Here is a 20,611-nt window from a genome sequence, read left to right as displayed (position 1 = left end):
CGTTGGAGCAGCAGTTAGTTAGCTGAGATGTAGCGGTTATTCTTCTTGCTTTCTTGATTCTTCTTGTAGTTAGTTAGTAGCAGTTGCTACATGATTATAGAGCTTTAAATAGCTCACCATGTATGTAGTTTAGAATAGAGTTTAATCAATAAAGAGTTTTCCAGTTTTCTCTCCAAGATTATCATCTTCAATACTCAAAGTGTGTGTGTGATCTTATTGAGTGTGTGAAAGCCTTGTGTGCGTAAATCCCAACAAGTGGCGCCTTCTGTGGGAAAGGGATATTGAAGCTGATTTGCAGAGGATCAAACGGTTTCAGAGATGGCAGCAAGGCTTGATGCAGAGAAGTTCACAGGCAAGAATGATTATGGCCTGTGGAAGATGAAGATGAAGGCGGTTTTAATTCAACAAGGCTTGGCGGCAGTTCTTGCAAAACCAGATGAGAAAGGAAAGGCTCCAGTGCTTGATGAAAAGGCTCAGGCAAAGATGGAGGAGATGCAGCTCAAGGCACATTCTGCAGTGATTCTGTGCCTTGGAGATAAGGTCTTGAGGGAAGTTCAAGAAGCCAAGACTGCGGTGGAGATCTTGGACAAGTTAGATGAAGTTTACTTGGCCAAATCCTTGGCTAACCGGCTGTATCTCAAGAAGAGGCTGTATGCCTATAGTTTTTCTGGAGATAGGTCCATCATTGAGCAGCTAGAGGAGTTCAACAAGATCATTGATGACCTGGGATCTGTTGATGTCAAGATCTCAGATGAGGATAAGGCCATTCTCACATTGAATGCCTTGCCTAGCTCGTATGACCAGCTAAGTGATGCAATTATCTATGGAAGAGATAAACCTATCACCTATGCAGAAGTCTATTCAGCCTTGATGGCCAAAGAACTCCAGAAGACAGCCAACAGAGGCTCTGCAAGCTCCAATGTTCAAGCTGCAGAGGCCTTGAATGTGAAGAAGTTCAAGAAGCAGAACTTCAAGAAGAAGTTTGAGGGCCCTAAACCCTCAAGTTCAGATGCTCAGAAAGAAACCAGAGCTTGCTATTGGTGCAAGAAACCTGGACATTTGAAGAAAGATTGTCATGCATGGAAGAGAAAGATGGCCTCAGAGGGACACAATCAATCTGATTGTGTGGAGAGTGCTGATCCCCCTGCTCAACTCATGAATATCAGTGACAGTGGGGTCAGTCATAGGTGGATAATGGACTCGGGGTGCAGCTTCCATATGTGCCCCAATAGAAGCTGGTTTCATGATCTTCAAGAAGCATCGGGTACGGTTGTTCTTGGTAATAACCACATTTGTCAGATCAAAGGAATAGGGAAGGTAAAGCTAAGCCTACAAGATGGCTCTATAAAGATCCTAACTGGGGTGAGGTATATTCCAGAAGTAAAGAGGAACCTCATCTCATTGGGAATGCTGGAACAGAAAGGGTTCACCATATTGATGAGTCAAGGAAAATTGTTTGTGAAATCTGGAGATGCAGTGATGATGGAGGCTGACAGAGAGCATATTCTCTATTATCTGAAGGCTAAGGCTGTTGATGGAGAAAGCAATGCAGTGTCAGATGATTCCATAATGCTATGGCACAAGAGATTGGGCCACCCAGCCGAAGGAAGCTTGAAAGAACTCATCAGGAAGGGTCTGATCTCTGGAGATTTCAACAAGATGGACCCCTGTGAGCAATGTATACTTGGAAAGGCTAAGAAGGCACCCTATCCTACAGGTATTCACTCTTCTACAGCCCCATTAGACTACATTCATAGTGATCTTTGGGGGCCTTCACCAGTGTGTTCAATTGGTGGAGGAAAGTATTATCTAGCTATCATTGATGACTATACAAGGAAGTTGTGGGTATATATTCTTAAAGAAAAATCTGAAACACTCACAAAGTTCAAGATATGGTGTAAGGAGGTTGAGCTAGAGAAGGGTAGAAGTGTTAAATGCTTAAGGACAGACAATGGCCTAGAGTTCTTGTCTGCTGAGTTTGATCTGTTCTGTAAAGAGAAGGGTATGAAGAGGCACCGGACTGTTCCTGGTAATCCTCAGCAAAATGGTGTTGTGGAGAGGATGAATAGGACAATCCTAGAGAGGGTGAGGTGCTTACTTCTTGGGTCTGGTTTGAGCAGCAGATTCTGGGGTGAGGCTGTGTATATAGCAGCCTATCTCATCAATAAATGCCCATCTACTGCCCTAAAATCTGAAACTCCTGATTACATGTGGTATGGAGCTCACAGTGACTACTCAAAATACAAGGTGTTTGGGTGTGCAGCCTATGCTCATGCTAGGCAAAGTAAGCTTGAAGCTAGGGCTCTGAAATGTATCTTGCTGGGGTATCAGAGAGGTGTTAAGGGGTATAGGCTCTGGTGCATTGAGCCCGGTAAGCAGAAGGTCTTGGTGAGTAGGGATGTGGTGTTCTTGGAGGATCAGATGCCATTCCTGAAAGATAAGCCGGACTCCAATGAAGATGAGGGTGATTTCTTCAAGGTGGAGCCTGTGGGGGTTGGCCTAAGAGCAGGTGGAGTTATTGACTCAGGGAGTGAGTCTGATTCAGATAAAGAAGAGGCTCCAACTCAGGGCAACCAGGCTGGTGAGTCTATATCAGACTCCATCAGAAACTATCAGCTTGCAAGGGACAGAGTTAGAAGAGAAACAAGGCCACCAACAAAGTTCTCTGATGTTGTGTATTATGCTCTGTGTGCGGCTGAAGGTATTGATGGTGCAGATCCACTCACATATAAAGAAGCTATGCAGAGTAAAGATAGAGAAAGATGGATTGAAGCCATGAATGAGGAAATAGAGTCTTTACTCAAGAACAAAACATGGATTTTGGTGGACAAATCCAAGCTGAATACAGATGGAAAGGAGAGGAAGCTGATCAGTTGCAAGTGGTTGTTTAAAAAGAAGGTAGAAACCACTGATAAAGACAGAATCAGGTTCAAGGCAAGGCTGGTGGCTAGAGGCTTTACACAGCAGGAGGGAATCGATTTCAATGAAGTGTTTGCACCTGTTGTGAAGCACACTTCGATTAGGATTCTATTGGCTGTGGTGAATCAGCTTGACTGGGAGCTACAACAGCTTGATGTGAAGACAGCCTTCCTCAATGGAGATCTAGAGGAAACTATCTTCATGGAACAGCCAGAGGGCTATGTGAAGATTGGAGAAGAAGGCAAGGTGTGCCTGTTACAGAAAAGTCTTTATGGACTTAAGCAAAGTCCTAGACAGTGGAATAAGAAGTTTGATGCACAGATGAAGAAGATTGGCTTCTCCAAGTCAGAATATGATGATTGCATCTACATCAAGAAGGCAGGCAAGACTCCCATTGCCTACCTATTACTCTATGTGGATGATATGCTACTTGCAGGGCCTTCTATGACAGAAATTCAGAAAGTTAAACAAGATCTGAAGTCAAGCTTTGAAATGAAGGATCTAGGAGAGTCAAGGAAGATCCTAGGCATACATATTCAGAGAGATAGAGGCTGCAAGAAGCTGTGGATGCTGCAAACTGACTATATTGAGAAAGTTTTGCAGAGATTCAAAATGGAAAATGCAAAAGCTGCATCAACTCCTCTGTCCCAGAGTTTTAAGCTATCAAAGGAACAAGCCCCTAAAACTAAGCAAGAGGCTGATGAGATGGAGGCTATCCCTTATGCTAGTGTGGTTGGAAGTGTTATGTACACTATGATTTGTACAAGACCAGATTTGGCTCATGCTATCTCAGTGACTAGCAGATACATGGCAGACCCGGGGAAGGAGCATTGGAATGCTCTTAAGTGGATATTGAGGTACATGAAGTCAACTAAGGACTGGGGGATTGTGTTCAATGGCTGGGAAGGTGAATCTGAGGAGGTTGTGCAGGGCTATTGTGATGCAGACTATGCTGCAAACCTGGACAACAGAAAGTCCCAAACAGGTTATCTTTTCACCATGTTTGGAACTGTAGTCAGCTGGAAGTCAGGGTTGCAAAGTGTTGTTGCTCTCTCAACAACAGAATCAGAATATATAGCTCTCACTGCAGCTGTACAGTCAGAGTTTTTGACCAAAAGACAATGGTGATTCATTGTTACAGCAGCTCAGCTATGTGCTTGGCTAAACATCCGGGTTTTCATGAAAGGAGCAAGCACATAGACATAAAGTTGCATTTCATTAGAGATGAGGTTGAAAAGGGGAGAGTGAAGGTGATTAAGATTAACACCTTGCACAATCCGGCTGACATGCTAACAAAGTCTCTAGGTAGAGACAAGTTTGATCATTGCAAGAAATGGATCAATGTTTGTGCAAGAACTGAGATGAGCCCTCAGGTGGAGAATTGTAATAATGGAGTGCTCATTTCAGTTGGAAGAAGCTCGGCTAGAAAGGAGTTCGGTAAGCTCGGCTTACCGAGCTGGAACTAGCCTGGTACTAGCCGAGGAGAAGAAGAAGAAGAAGGCAGAAGTCGGTAAGCTCAGCGGTAAAGAAGCTCGGTATGGAAGCTCGGTATGGAAGCTCGGCGTTGAGCTGGAATGAGCCGAGAAGGAAGAGTTCGGTTGTAAGCCGAGAAGGAAGAGTTCGGTTGTAAGCCGAGAATGAGTTCGGTATTGAGCCGAGGAAGGAGCTCGGTCTTGAACCGAGAAGGTAGAAGCAACCTAGCCGAACTAGCCGTTGGAGCAGCAGTTAGTTAGCTGAGATGTAGCGGTTATTCTTCTTGCTTTCTTGATTCTTCTTGTAGTTAGTTAGTAGCAGTTGCTACATGATTATAGAGCTTTAAATAGCTCACCATGTATGTAGTTTAGAATAGAGTTTAATCAATAAAGAGTTTTCCAGTTTTCTCTCCAAGATTATCATCTTCAATACTCAAAGTGTGTGTGTGATCTTATTGAGTGTGTGAAAGCCTTGTGTGCGTAAATCCCAACAATTTAAAATGATATTATATCATTAAAATAAGAAAAGAAAAAAATGAAAAATAATTATTTTAATAAAACAATATCACGTGATAACGACATATTGTATATTGATGGGACAAGTGAAAAAAATTTAAATTCATTCTTTAGTTTCGATTTCTAACTTGATGTGATTGACCAGAGAATTTGATTAAATTTTAAGATTTAAATGACTATATATTATAGCCCACTATTGAATTCATCTCTTTCGGTGGCGGATCTAAAGAGTGACCAAAATATAAGTCATATTTGGTGTGGTCACAAGTTTTAAGAAATGTAAAGAAAAATGAGTTGAATAAGTTAGTGGACTATGAGTCTCACTTATATATTAGTTTTATAATAAAATGTGAGTGAAATGAGTTGGTAGAATGTCAGACCTACTTACCATTTATTGTAAAAGTGAAATGTGACGCTTATTGTGGGACAGATCGAAATGACAAAATGTAACTCCTATTGTGGGACGGAGGTAGTAGTTATCTTAGGACGGTCCGAAAAAGAATACTACAATTCAATTATCACTACAAAAAATTGCTATTTAATCCGCCACTAAATCTAATATTTCTGCCACTAAACAAGTTAGTGGCGGATTCACTGGCGGAACAGAACCGCGACTATATATTTGCCGCTAAAATATCAGTGGCGGAAACTTTTCCGCCACAGAAATGTACTGGCGGATTACCCACGGAAAATATTCTGCCAGAGACATTCCACCATTAAAAATTTAAAATACTGGCAAATTTGGGGAGCCATTATTACTGGCGGATTTGTTTCCGCCACTAACTATTCCGCCACTAACATAGAATGCTATTTAGTGCCAGAATGAATCTGGCACTATATTTTGTACAGATTTTGATTTTATTTATTTTATTATTTACCTATCCTGTTACGATAATTTTTTCAACAAATCAATACATTTTTCATAGTAAAAATAACAATAGATACACGAATATTCATTAATTACTCATAACACCAAAATTTAATAATGTTGAGCATCAGTGCAAATTAACAAAATAACGATTCATGTAGCTTCTCTGTCTCATGTTTGGTGGGACTATTGTTGGCAAATTTATCAACTACACATATCTTATTCATTCCCAGTCTCATGAACTTCGTCTCTTTCCTTTCAAATCTTTGATCAAACTTATCTTGTTCATCTTTGGGCACATCTTCTATGAGGTGCTGAGTTCGAGCCCTCTTGACATCAGTTGTAATTTCCTTCTATCTATAATATAGGAGTTTATTTGTAATTTTCTCCCTTATATAGGAGTTAATTTTAAAAAAAATAACTTCCTCTCTAGTATCCACCACCTGAAGCCACACACATATACATCAGCATTAAAACTAGTGTTTTCCAATGATATTAAAGGGTAATTAACCAAAACTTACCAAACATATATATACATAAACTCTCTATATGTTCTGCAATAACTCTAGAACTAACATCACTTGCGTTTTCTTTTCCATTTAAAGAAGTTGGATGACCATAGCAAGTGGGAAGTGGGATGTGAAGGACTTGCCTTGTTAATTTCACAGCTAGAAATCAAACCGAGTAAGCTAAGCTCATGACAAATATTATCAGTAAAATCCCCTACAAAACTACCATTAATTTTAACTTCATACCTGATGTTTCTTCAAGAAGATGCCCCCAAACACCATTCTTTAGGAGATCCCTTGTGAAATGATTTCAGTAAATTCTGCATAAAGTAGATGCAAAATTAACACACTGGAAAATATCATGGTTTTGATAAAGGTTGTTCCAATAATAGATGTAGCATCTCAGACATAATATGTCACAACCGCATTTTGCTAAGGATAGCGAAAGCGGGTAATCCGCGACTAATAAGAGGGATTAAAAAAAACGGGGAAAGAAAAAGGGTAGAACTCAAGGAACTTGCCGAAAAGGCCAAATCGATTGATACCATAAAATAGAAGCCAAGTATTCAATTACATGATCTCAGAAATAGAATAATCATCTCATCAACTAAATCATAGTTCGATGGTGAGACTTTGAAATTCTCACTTAACAAAAGTACAGCGGAATCAGTTCTTACTAAACGACTTTATGTATGAAGACACGAATCGTCGAAAGATCCACTTGATTAATTAATAACACCGACTCCGATCAATACTTCTTCCTCCTTGACGTTCAACCTGCATGTTTAGAAATACATGCAGGGCTGAGTAGGAGTACTCAGTGGACGCGTGCCGAAAAGCAAAACATACATTATATAGTTGTCATCCATCAACAGTAACACACGGGGGTTTTCTTAAAAAGGCTCGGGCTTACTAAATTCTTTTGTGATCTTAAAAGTCCGACTGATCAGTCTAAGTTCTCCATAACTCTTGCCATATCTGAGAATCGTGTACCGTGAAGGTGGCCACCTTCACGGACACCATAGCCGACCAACCCTCTTGGATGGCTCACGACCATTGTGCACAATATTCTGAATAAGATTTGCGGTCCTATTGGGAACCGGATTCGTTACATAGCTTTGGCGTCGCCAAAACCTCGGCATATAGCCCCAACAGATAGGCCTCAAAAACAAACATTTTATGGCATGACAACAACTTGAAAAATAATCACAGCTTCATTTTGAGAAAAGATGATACTTCATAATTTCGCCAAGTATTTGATTTATATCCACACTAATGTGCTGGATATTAAAAGAAAGCCCACCTGATACGCTTATCTCCAAATAAAAATTCTCGTCTGGCCTCACTTGCCATTGAATAATTTGTCCTTTGAAAATAAATAGCATAGCACGCTAATTAGTACTTGAACTATTTTTCCTGATAAAAGAATCCATGTATCCTAAAGGATAGTACATATATCTTAGTCTCGGCTTATAGGATTTTTCTTAATCCTACCTCGGGCTTCACTGCTCTGCAGAGTTTAATTATTCTCTTTACTAATTCCGAAAAATTCTATTTTCTCTAACACAATTATTTGTGCTTTTATTTAATAAAATATGGATTCTTGGAAGATCCCTTCTATTCCCTTTCTTTGAATTCTTCTTAAGGCAGCCCATGGCGTCGCGGGGCGACGCCGGTCGGCCCTCACTTATCCAACTTTAAAATTTTCCATATTCGGAACTTAGTAAATTATTCGAGAATTAATTTATTGAGCTTCAACTCAAACCTTTAATTAATTCCAACCCAAAAACTAACAGTTCTCGGCCCAAATTAAACTAAATAGGCCTCTGGCCCAAATCCTTATACTCAATTCCTTAATTAAAAGAGACAAGCCCAATCTGTTTATTCTTACATCGGACTCTCTTTTTCTTTTAATTCAACATGGCCCGACTCTAAAGTAAATGAATCCAATACTTACTACACTCCCATCGGTACTTCTCCAAAATTTTCCCCCAAATTCTTCAAATCCTCCAAAAAAAATCACTAAGAATTGAGGATGCAGCAGCGGCGGTTCCTCCTTCCACCTCGTCTCGTCGCCGCCTCCGGCGAATTCACCCCGCCGTTCGCTCCTCTTCGGCGAGTCCACGCTGGAGTGGCCTCTCTTCTTCAACAAATTTGAATTTCTCCAAACCGAGAGGGGCACAGCTGCGTCTTCTCCTCGCGCTCGCCGCTGCTCCGATCGGCGCCTCCTCTGCGTCGCCGGCAGGGCACGGCACGCATCGCCACTGCCTCCATCATCTTCTCTCTCTCTCTGCGGTTTCACTGCTTCGTCGAGCTCTCCGGGAGGCAGTACGCCTTCGCTCCGGACTCTACCGCCGGGTCCGTCTCCTTCGTCTCCTTCGATTTGGAGAGCAGCGGTGTTACCAACGGGAGAAAAGGCGTCGCCTTTCTCCCTTTATCTCCTTCTCTGTTTTTCCGCCGAGACTCTTTCTCCGGAGATCGCAGCGTCGCCGCCGAACAAGCGTCGGGGAGTTCCTAGCGCTGTGCGTACTCTCTCCGGCTCTCCTTCTCCGTTGTGCGTGGAAGCTCCGGGGTCGCCGTCACCGGACAGCCCACTTCCTAAGCTAAGTCACCTTCCCCTTTTCCCCTTAAACTTGTTTTTCATGCCTTGAGCTATGGCAGTATCAAGTGGTGTTGGTAATTGAGTATTCTAAAGTTGTGATCTTTGAGAAGGGAACTTAACTTGCTGATATTGTGTGAAGATCTTGATAACCTTAAGTTTCTATTTGTTGTTAGCCTAAGAGGCAGTCGACAATATCATCTTAAATTTGCTACTGTTGTGAGGCTTCCTGTGTATTGCTTACTTATGCTATTGTTGTGGATATTCTATTGAGCTTCTATGATTCTAAGTTATTGACTATCTTTTGTGGTAGATCTACATGATGCAAAATATGGTGTTGAGGTAATTACCTCACTTGGTGAATCCTTTGTTTCTTGGCTGCCCTCCTTGCTCCTTGCCACTGCCTCTCCTTTGATACTCCTTAATAATACTCGAACTTTGGGGTGCTTGAGAGGTGTGGGAGAGGAGTGGTCTTGGGTGGTTTATATAGCCACATTTCTTGGCTGTTTGTGACTAAAACTTGGGGACAAAAACTCTACTTTGGGGCTGACAGCTCTATCTCTTTTTGGACTTGGCACAATGCCTCCTTACTTAATTTGTGCAAGTGTTGGGACCCTAAACTGGCTGATCTCATGAGTTTGTAGGGGTGTCTCGGCTGCCCCTATGCTAGCTGCCCATTTCCTTTCTTTTTTTGTGATGTCATATTTGTCCTTACTATACTTGATCTTCTTCCTTTAACTATTTTGGTATCACAAATGTAGGTACTCTTGCCTATGTTGCTGTCATTCTGATGCAAGAATTTGCCAAGGAGGAGGCATATGGTTGTCAAATTTGGAGTCTTATGTGGCCACCGATCGAGAAGAAGAAAAGGGAAGGGACTTGTCCCAATCCTATTCTATCTTACTACTGTTTTTACCTAACAACCAATTCTTAGTGTTAGAATATTTAAAGTGGAGGTTTTTGCATTCCACAATTGCGGTACCACGTGATGTTAGCAACATAGTGTAGTCTCTTTCACTTTGTCTTCTCAAAACATATGTAAAATCCTCTTCACAAAGTATTGCACTAAGTTATTCTCTTTTGCATGAATAATTTCTTATTCCTTATTCTCCAAGATCGAGCACTTATAATTTCAAAAGGTCGAGATTACAACGAAAATTCTACGATCACACGTCTTCCAAACGAAAATTAATTAAGCTAATAAATACGATTTATCTCGAAAGAAAGGAACTAAATTCCGGGACGTCACATAATATTTATATAACAAATTCAATGAATGAAAGACTGCATAAAAAACTGAATGATAGTACCTATTAAAACTCTAAGCTATAACCACACAAGTTCAGGGAAAGAGAGAAAATTTAACACGGGATACTCTGTGGAAGAATGACGATGATCAGAAATGCACTAGCTAATATTACATCCTTACATTTAGAGAAATCTGTAGCCGACGAAAAGCTTCAGATGGTAGTTCTTCAAAATCACGCTGTACCTGCTTCCACAAAAGAACACTTATAAATCATCTTGCCATACCATTGAACTGATTAACAAGGAGTAAATTCTAAATAGAATCTTGATTCTAACAAGAAAAAGAAGGAACTAATTACCTTGCTTCTAAGAGTTTGAGAACATATACTGAAGTACCTGTGCTGCTGGAAGTATCATGAAGCAAATTATCCGCCACCTATTCACATGTAGCATGATCATGAAAATTCAGACAAATGTCATTTTTGAACGGGTCAAATTTTCAGTAACAAGGACTAGAAAGTGGACTATAAATGACCATATGTACCAGGTTAAAAGTATTACATAAAACAAAATCGGAAAAGCATGCAAACACCTCCTTTGTTACATCAGATTATATGCCTCCTATTCCCATATTAGGATCATATCGCATAGAACATTTTCTATCAAACTTGATATACATTTTAAGTATTCTAATTAGTTTGGTCATAGATATGTCTACTATAAACGGTTTGCTTTAGAGGCACCACCGTAAAAGCAGTATATTTGGGATTACAAGACCCTACCTACTAGACATATAACGAATGCAACAAGGAAGCAAGCACCTAGTAGCATCACATACAAATAGATTGATTAATTCAACTAACTAGTATTTATCAGTTCATTTGGTTGGCTGGAACCTGTCAATTATGAGTAGTAATATAAAACTCGAAACTATACAGGCTACATAAAATTGCATGTTACATGTGTTGACACTAAGCAATTTCTACTAAGACCTGCTTGCTTTACGCATTTCATAGTTTGCATTGTCTATAAAACTTTACCATCTTTTCTGTTCCCTCATAGTTTGCGTTGTCTATAAATCTGATCTACTAAATCTGATCTACTAAAGTTTCTATTTTTAAGAAACGGCCCAAAATGGAAATAGTTGCTATTTTTAAAAGAGTGAACTACATAAATGGTACCTGATCTTTCACTTTCGCACATAAATGGTACATGATCTTTATTTTATATCGTTTTTGGTACATGATAAGTCGTATTCTAGGCCTTGGTTATTGGTCAGTATGATGTGCATAATTGATTATATCTGCAAAACAGTTGCTCAAAGTGTGCAGGCTGAGTGTTCTAGCCAGTAGGCAAAGCTTCAGATACTTCAGGTGAAAAGGGCGTCAGAACGATTACGTACTGACCAGTATACATGCAAAAATGGCTCGAGATGGAGAAGAAGGATAGCTGGGACTGATCAACCACAATTAAGGGCAAAGAAGTCATCTCGCCACAAGGTTTTACCCTAAAATCAAGGGTAAGCCTCCCTATAAAAGGAAGCCACTTGGAGAGAGAAAGGAAGGCATTCATTCATCATCATCACTCTTAGGTAGAATTCTCTCGGTAGTTCAGTCCTTCAGCCCAGTCTAGAGTCTCGTTCCTCGTCACTGCCATGGTCACTTGAAGATTAAGAAGTTCCCAGAGTTCCAGACGTTCTCATCCAGTCAGCAAGATCGTAGTTAGAAGTTCCATCGCCCGGCGTGGCAAAACACTTTTATTTCGCTTTCGTAGTTAAATTGCTTGTTTTTTCCTTACGCTGGATCTTTGTTTGCTGTTGAATTTCACCGCCTAGAAGTACTTTGTTTGAAGATCCAAACATGTTTTATGCTATGAAGTTGTTTTCTGTTCAGTTTACTTCGCCGATCTCTTTTCCTTTTGCCTAGTTAGCTTAGATCTAGAGTTTCTGGTCGTTTTGAGTATCGAATCGTGTGTTTCCAGTTAGTAGTTTATTTCTTCGAGTTAGCATAATCTGTTTACTTTTATTTCATAGAGGTTTGTTTCATGCAAGGTGCAGTTATGTGTTTCCTGTTTTCTTCCATGCTGATCAGTAGGCGGGATTTCAGTTTCGATGTTTGATTTTCGAGTTGGAATGTTTGATTGTAGATCTGTGTTCGTGAGTTATTAATCTGTGTTTTTATGGTGCTGAATCTGGTTTGTTTTCTTATTTTAGTTTGTGTTTGTTGAAGAAGATGATGTCCATATCCAAGTTTGGGACCACTTTGCTTTTCAGACCCTTTTTGCTTTTTGTCCTTCACCTTTAGTACACCCTGCAGATCTGTCAGCCTAGTCACCACAACTACCACTTATTCTCTGCTTTTCTGTTTAGCCTTTTATAGAAACCTAGTACTTTCCGCATATTTTTTCTGTTACACCGCATCCACCATAATTCCACGTACACCACTACATGTCGACCACCATTCACCCTTCCTAGTCAGTAGGACACCATCTTAATTTCCCGTCTAGGTAGAGACTCAACCCAAGCGTGGTAGCTAACCAAACCATCCAAAATATCACCGCAATCTGTCCAACCGTCACCATCTCTGTGGGATTCGACCCCTACCTTCACTATACTACCCAGTAGAAGAGGGTTGAGGATTCTTTGAAACCAGGGTCTAGGCTTAGTTAGAATCTCTATCCTGACCAGTAGGATATATCCTTGCTTGAACGACACCTACGCACCCCTGGTCCTTTCAGTACATATAAATCACATTTTTGGTACCTGATGCAATTTTCACCCCAAAATGCTCTCTAAACAAATATTTTTTTTCCATTTGTGTGTCATTAAGGTTATTTTGGGCATACACAAAACTAAGTACCAAAAGTGATATTGTAATATCTTCTCTCATTCTTCACACTATTTATACTATTATTATTAATCAATATTAATATTATTATTTTGATGTTATAAATTAATAAATAATTTATTTTTTAATATCATTCAAATATACTCAACTATAATTATAGTTATAATTATATTTAATTATTGTAATAATATTATTGTTATAATACTAAAAACTAGTTGTAATTAATAAATAATTATAATATAATTATTTAAATTATGAATCATACAATATTATATAATAATACTTTTTATTATAATTATAATAATAATTATTATTATTTTACATTAAATTAATAACTCATCAATATAGACTTAATAAAAATTTAAAATTGTGAATCCTATTGATAATGATATTAAGAGTTTGAATATTTTTAGTTAGGTTTTTCAAGCCTAAAATGAGTATAAAAAAATATTCAATTGATTTAATTATTTTAAATAATTAATTTAATTAAATGGTTTGTTCTTGATTTATATTATGAATGCAATTAGATGTATGTACAAAACACTAAAAAGAAAGAAAAAAAAAGAGAAAAGAAAAAAGAGGAAACATAAACTAAGGAGAAAAAGAAAGAAAAAAGGAAGATAAAATACTAAAAAGAAAGAAGAAAATGAAGAAAAAAGAAAGAAGAAGAAACTAAAGAAGAAAAAAATAAGCACATGTATGGTACTATTTAATTGAAATTTCCAAAAATATCCTCTATAACAAAAATATCACATATTTGGTATCTGGGGTTATTTTTGTTACTGGGTACCAAAAATGATATAAAATAAAGATCAGATATCATTTGCGTGTGAAAGTGAAAGATCAGGTACCATTTATGTAGTTCACTCTTTTTAAAAAACGGAGGGAGTAGTATCTACCAAAGTTCGGTGCGATATAAAAAAAGAGTAAAGGCTAAAATTGGTCCTGAACATATAGCCATTTTATGTTTTTGGTCATAAACATTATCTTTTGAATTTTTTGGTCCTGCACATATGGAAATTTGATCATTTTGGTCCTCCGTCAACGTTTCCGTTAAAAACTAACGGTCGACGGCCGATTTTGACCAAATTAAACTTTTAATTCTGATTTTTTACTCCCTAATTATTTCTACACTTCAATTTCATCTTCTTCCTTCCTCTCATCTTTCATCTTCTTCCTTCCTCTTCCCCTCAAACCCTAGTTATATGAATTCCGTCAATTTCGTGAACCGTCATTCTAGATCCGACGAAGAGATCGGGGTGGGCGACCCGGACACCGTCGACGATGAGGCCCGATCCGTGGAGACGTGAACGTCGCTGAATTTGCCGATGAGGACGGCGTAGTCGGAGAGGAGGGTGTCGAGGAAGGGGGCGGAATTCGCAGAGCTGATTGCCCACATCGAAACTAGAGAAAAAGAGACACATTGCCCTTCTACGGTCAAGATTCCTTCTTTCATCGATGCCAGCCGTTGATTTACCGTACCTTAGTCACACTTCAACTATGTTTGGTTACTGCCCACAGTGGATTTCCCTTCTCTCTCTCCGCCTTTCTATTGTTTGATGATGAAATAAGATGGTGTGTTTCAGCTTTACTCCTTTAACATGACTGAATGGGGTTAGATTATTAGAGAGAGAGTGAGGATGAGGGAGATGACCATGGATTTTTTTGCTGTTGAAGGGCTGGCTACGATCTGGTAGTAGTGTGGTTTCATACGGAGTAAGCAAGTGTGCACAGAGAAAACTAATGCAAGTGCTCAATCAAGACACCACGCTCCTTAAATCCACAGGATCACCAGGTCCAGGAACTCAAGAGAACACAGAGTGTTTTTGTCGTTGGACACACTCGACTCCCCTTCAAAAATAAATCCCTCAACCCGAATACTATAAATTAGCATAGGGAAGCGGGGTCGATCCCACGAAGATGGATTCGTGAAGTAGTGCTTAGAGACTCTGGAAACAAGCGGCTGCTGCCACGCAAAGTTACACCACTGATGCGTTGGGTTAGGAGAGTTTCTCCTTTCTATCATCCCCTTTTTCCCTATCCTCTTTTTTTTTATTCCTGGGTCAGGCAATTTTTTACTTCCTGCCCTTAGGTAGTTAACCGTCTTTTTCTTTTCTTTTTCACAATTTCACCCTGGACTTCGTCCAGCTTATACCTCCATAACCAATTTTTTCTCCTTTATACTCTACTCCCTAAGCATCAAGTGGTTGCCCATTTTTCACATGTTAGCTCAAAGCGTTTAGGCTTATAACTCACTTTTATAGTAGGGCTGCACAGCTAGGTTATCTACGGCATTTTCCATCGTCCTTACTTCATTCAGACCGCTTTTAGTTTATTAAGGAAAAAGGCATCAAAGTTGACGTGCATCCTTTCTTCAATTGCTCTTACTAAGGGAATTTTTGCCTTATTGTATCCACTAGCTCATGCAACACGCAACACACAGAAATAAAAAAAACTAAAGACTCTAAGACTCTCATTCACAGAAAAAGAAAAATAAAACAAAACAAATATTGCATCTATTCCCCCCCTCCCACTTTACTCAAGCTTGTCCCCAAGCTATCCTAGTGAAGGGGGGAAATAGGGAAGTATAAACAACACAAAACAGACCACAAAACAAACAAACAACATTCTAAAAACAAAACAAACTTCCCACACTTTGACCGTACACCGGGCTAAGTGGGAGAAAGCTCAACAACCAAAACCAAACATTCAAAAACAGCACAACCCCTTCTCACACTTAGACCAAAGATTGGTCTAAGTGTGGGAAGGTGCAACACATAGAAACAGAACGAAGCATGCTGGTACAGAAATAAAAAACAGAAAGCAATAAAAGATGAAAAGTAAAAGTTACTTGGGTTGGGGGAAATCAATTCGTGGTCTGGCCCCCTCGGGAGGCAGACTTGGGCGGCACGGCCTGTTGGGTTACTTTAACTTTCTTTCGGCCGGCGACTCCGACTTCTCTATCATCTCTTCTGTCTGTCTGGGTACGGTCTTCTTCAAGGTCACGGGTCTAGTGGAGGACGGGGTGGTTAGAGGCTTGGTGGCTTGTGGCGGCTTCTGGATAGATAGATTTCCTGGACATAGCGCCTTGGATCCGCCACTAGGTGCAGGAAGTGACTTTGGCACGTCCGGGAATTTCTCGCGCAACCACTTAATCATTGTCATCATTAAAGAGACGGCCTCTCCCATCCTATCAGCGTGCCTCGACGACGCTGCCACCAGATCAGTGATGCGCCCCTTTAAGGCCAAGACCTCCTCTCTGCTCATCCCGATCTCTCTTTTCATCTCATCTACCTCCGTTCTCATTCCGGCGACCTCTTTCTGTACTCTCACAATCTCAACATTGTCCGTTCCTTTACCCCGTAGGGCCACGATCTCTTCTCTCACCATTTTAATTTCGGATCTCATCCATCCAACCTCAATCTCATTTATTCCACTTCAATCCCACTACCTGCTTCCACACTCGCTGCTTCCTGTTTCACCTGCACATCTGACTTGCCAACTTCGTAAAAACAGACCTCCTTCCCCTGCGTGATTAACAGCCCCTTGTTGAAGGTAATCCATGTTGAACACCTCCGGGGGAAGACACATCTTCACTTCCCGGCAAGACTTGTGGATCCTCATGATCACAGTGCGCTGCAAATAAGCCCCCAGAAGATGGCATGTGTATAGGTGTCTGGAAGGGTTGGCACTAGTTTCAACTTTTAGGCGACTGTCCCCACAAGCTTAAGTTCTCTCTGATCGTCTACAGTCTTCAAATCCTCCTTCTTCCTTCGTCGACCTAAACGGGCCATCAGTTTGTCAAGAAACCTATGGATTTCCTAGCAGTTAGGTTCGCTCGATCACTCATTACTTACCAGGGATGTTAGGATCAAAACGCTCCAAAGTTAAAGTTACACCACTGAAGCGTTGGGTTATGAGAGTTTCTCCTTTCTATCATCTCCTTTTTCCCTATCCTCTTTTTTTTATTCCTGGGTCAGGCAATTTTTTACTTCCTGCCCTTAGGTAGTTAACCGTCTTTTTCTTTTCTTTTTCCCAATTTCCCCCTGGACTTCGTCCAGCTTATACCTCCGAATTTTATTTTATTTCTCCCCTGGACTTCGTCCAGCTTATACCACCAGTTCCTGGACTTCGTCCAGCTTATACCTCCATAACCCATTTTTTCTCCTTTATACTCTACTCCCTAAGCATCAAGTGGTTGCCCATTTTTCACATGTTAGCTCAAAGCGTTTAGGCTTATAACTCACTTTTATAGTAGGGCTGCACAGCTAGGTTATCTAAGGCATTTTCCATCGTCCTTACTTCATTCAGACCGCTTTTAGTTTATTAAGGAAAAATGCATCAAAGTTGACGTGCATCCTTTCTTCAATTGCTCTTACTAAGGGAATTTTTGCCTTATTGTATCCACTAGCTCATGCAACACGCAACACACAGAAATAAAAAAAAACTAAAGACTCTAAGACTCTCATTCACAGAAAAAGAAAAACAAAACAAATACTGCACCTATTCCCCCCCTCCTCCCACTTTACTCAAGCTTGTCCCCAAGCTATCCTAGTGAAGGGGGAAATAGGGAAGTATAAACAACACAAAACAGACCACAAAACAAACAAACAACATTCTAAAAACAAAATAAACTTTCCACACTTAGACCGTACACCGGGCTAAGTGGGAGAAAGCTCAACAACCAAAACCAAACATGCAAAAACAGCACAACCCCTTCTCACACTTAGACCAAAGATTGGGCTAAGTGTGGGAAGGTGCAACACATAGATACAGAACGAAGCATGCTGTCATAGATAATCAAAAACAGAAACCAATAAAAGATGAAAAGTAAAAGTTACTTGGGTTGGGCGAAATCAATTCGGGGTCTGGCCCCCTCGGGAGCCAGACTTGGGCGGCACGGCCTGTTGGGTTACTTTAGCTTTCTTTTTTGCCGGCGACTCCGGCTTCTCTATCATCTCTTCTGTCTGTCTGGGTACGGTCTTCTTCAAGGTCACGGGTCTAGTGGAGGACGGGGTGGTTAGAGGCTTGGTGGCTTGTGGCGGCTTCTGGATAGATAGATTTCCTGGACCTAGCGCCTTGGATCCGCCACTAGGTGCAGGAAGTGACTTTGGCACGTCCGGGAATTTCTCACGCAACCACTTCATCATTGTCATCATTAAAGAGACGACCTCTCCCATCCTATCAGCGTGCCTCGACGACGCTGCCACCAGATCAGTGATGCGCCCCTTTAAGGCCAAGACCTCCTCTCTGCTCATCCCGATCTCTCTTTTCATCTCGTCTACCTCCGTTCTCATTCCGGCGACCTCTTTCCGTACTCTCACACTCTCAACATTGTCCTTTCCTTTACCCCGTAGGGCCACGATCTCTTCTCTCGTCATTTTAATTTCGAATCTCATCCATCCAACCTCCGTTCTCATTTCCTCCACTTCAATCCCGCTACCTGCTTCCACACTCGCTGCTTCCTGTTTCACCTGCACATTTGACTTGCCAACTTCGTAAAAACAGACCTCCTTCCCCTGCGTGATTAACAGCCCCTTGTTGAAGAAGTAATCCATGTTGAAGACCTCCGGGGGAAGACACATCTTCACTTCCCGGCAAGACTTGTGGATCCTCATGATCACATTGCGCTGCAAATAAGCCCCCAGAAGATGGCATGTGTATAGGTGCCTGGAAGGGTTGACAGTTACTTGGTGGCAAGCTTGGGCTAACCAGTAGCCCAAGTGGACACGCACTCCCGTGGCCATACACCAAGTAAAGTACAAGTCGGGGGTTGTCAAAGCGTTATTGGCGGTGCCCATCAGATTGTAGCTAATGAATGTCTGGGCAAACCTCAGGACCTTGTTCTCGATATGGTGGGCTTTCGAAAAGCTGGTCTTGAACTGACCCACCCTTGGATGAGTCACAAACTCCCATGCACTCTGTGTCTTGAAACCTGGCGTGAACTTCGGCGGACCAACCATTCTCTCGTTCCATAAACCTTCGTCGTCCTCTGTTCGCGTCAGCAGACCCATCCATAGAGTCCATTCACGGATGGTCATCACATGCTCTTCATTGAAGAGGCAGAAGTTGATGGACTCGGCATCCAAGTCAGTGGTGGACTTAAAACGGAAGGTCGAAAAGAATTCCCGTGCAAAATCTATTGGAACTTCGGAGGTGCTGTGCTTAAGCAACCAGTCAAAACCGATTGCGTCGATATACGCTCGGAATTCATCATTGCTCGAGATCTCCTTAAGCTCGGCCGAATCGTACATTTTCCCAGATTTAGCATACTTCCCCACGGCACTCTTTTCCTTATATATTGCTGTGCGTTTTGGGTCTGTGAACTTTCTCATCTTGTCCAGCAGCTCCTTGGTGATCCAGATTTCCGTCGGCTCGAAGTTGAGCTCTTCTTGTTGTTCTTTTTCAGAGTCGCTGGACCCATCAGGGCTTCCGGACTCAGCAGCGTACGGTACCTTAGCAGGCGGAGGGAGAGAGGGTTCAACGGACTTCCCTTTTGCTTTCTTGGTCGAGGAAGGAGCAATCTGTTTTCCTTTCCTCTTCCTCTCAACCGCGTGGCGGCGCTCCTCCTCGTCGCTCTCCCCATCGCTAGGTCTATGAGAGATTACCTGCTTAGGGGCTGCGGTCTCTAGACCCAGCGATCCTTCTTCTGTCTGCGGGACGTGTTCCTCGATGTCATCACGTAAACTCTGACGAGCTTGCCTCCTTGCGTCCCTTGCGTCAACCGGTGAATCGGTCCCGTCAGGGACATCAGTCAGATCCACCATCAAATTCATCCCGTCGCTGACGGGTTCCTGTACATCTCCAGAAACGAGGGCTTCTCCCTCCTCAATCAACAATGGGGTTGCCCCCGCAATGTAAATAAGGGTTTCTACCCCAATCGAACCTTCCTCGTCGTGGGTTTTAGCACCCACTGCTTTTACAGGGGTCACCCCCTCACTAACACTTTCTTGGGCTTCATTGCCCTTCAAAACTGTCTCACAAACACCAGGGGTTTTCCCCTCTCCAAACTTCTCCAAAACAGGGGTTTCCCCCTCAATACGACTATCAGCAACAGCAGAAAGATCCACACCCACAGATTCAGGTAGGGTTTCTCTCTCAACAAAATCCACAGTGGCAAGCACATGGTTCACCCCCTCAGAGATTCCAACTATTTCATCATTTAAAACAGGGGGTTCCCCCTCAACGACAGAATCTAACCTGGGTTCACTTTCAGCCAATAGTTCCAGCCCTGCCGCCAGATCTGCTTCTTCTTCGTGTTTTTCTGCGGCGATTGTCTTCGGGACGGCAGTGGTGGGTTCTGCAACGGACTCTGGTTGGGGTGTTGAAACCCCTGAAGTTTCCGGTGGTGATGGTACGGCAGATGTTGAAACAGCCGGTACGGTTCCCCCCATCGCAGATGCGAACATGGCAAACGCCTCCATCGCTTTTTCTGGCCCCCCAAGTTTTTGTAGTAAGTCAGCCATGAACGCCGCCGCGTTAGAATCGGCGGATCTTGAAGTGCTTCCGGTACTCTGTTTGTTGTCTATGAAGAATTCTGCAAAATTTTCACAGAAACTCGGATGAAATTTTCTTTGATTAGGGTTAGAGAACGAAAACCTAGAGAAAAATTTGGGGAATTTCGAATGCAGAGA

The 20,611-nt window shown here is 41.5% G+C and overlaps 1 long non-coding RNA gene across 2 annotated transcripts; it reads right to left on the bottom strand.

Moving 5' to 3' along the window:
* Nucleotides 1-5,847: 5,847 nt before the first annotated feature.
* LOC121762651 lies at nucleotides 5,848-9,991 on the bottom strand. 2 transcript variants are annotated; one of them, XR_006042265.1, is made up of 3 exons: nucleotides 9,234-9,991; nucleotides 6,297-6,604; nucleotides 5,848-6,218 (listed from the first exon to the last, which is right to left on the bottom strand). It is a non-coding gene; the product is annotated as an uncharacterized LOC121762651 (long non-coding RNA). The 2 variants fall into 2 exon arrangements; XR_006042264.1 differs by having other exon boundaries at nucleotides 5,848-6,604.
* Nucleotides 9,992-20,611: the final 10,620 nt, after the last annotated feature.

This window comes from Salvia splendens, chromosome 13, assembly GCF_004379255.2.
Source record: "Salvia splendens isolate huo1 chromosome 13, SspV2, whole genome shotgun sequence".
NCBI lineage: Eukaryota > Viridiplantae > Streptophyta > Magnoliopsida > Lamiales > Lamiaceae > Salvia > Salvia splendens.
Note: the sequence above shows the minus strand (reverse complement) of the source record. Positions and strands in the feature narration are given on the sequence as shown.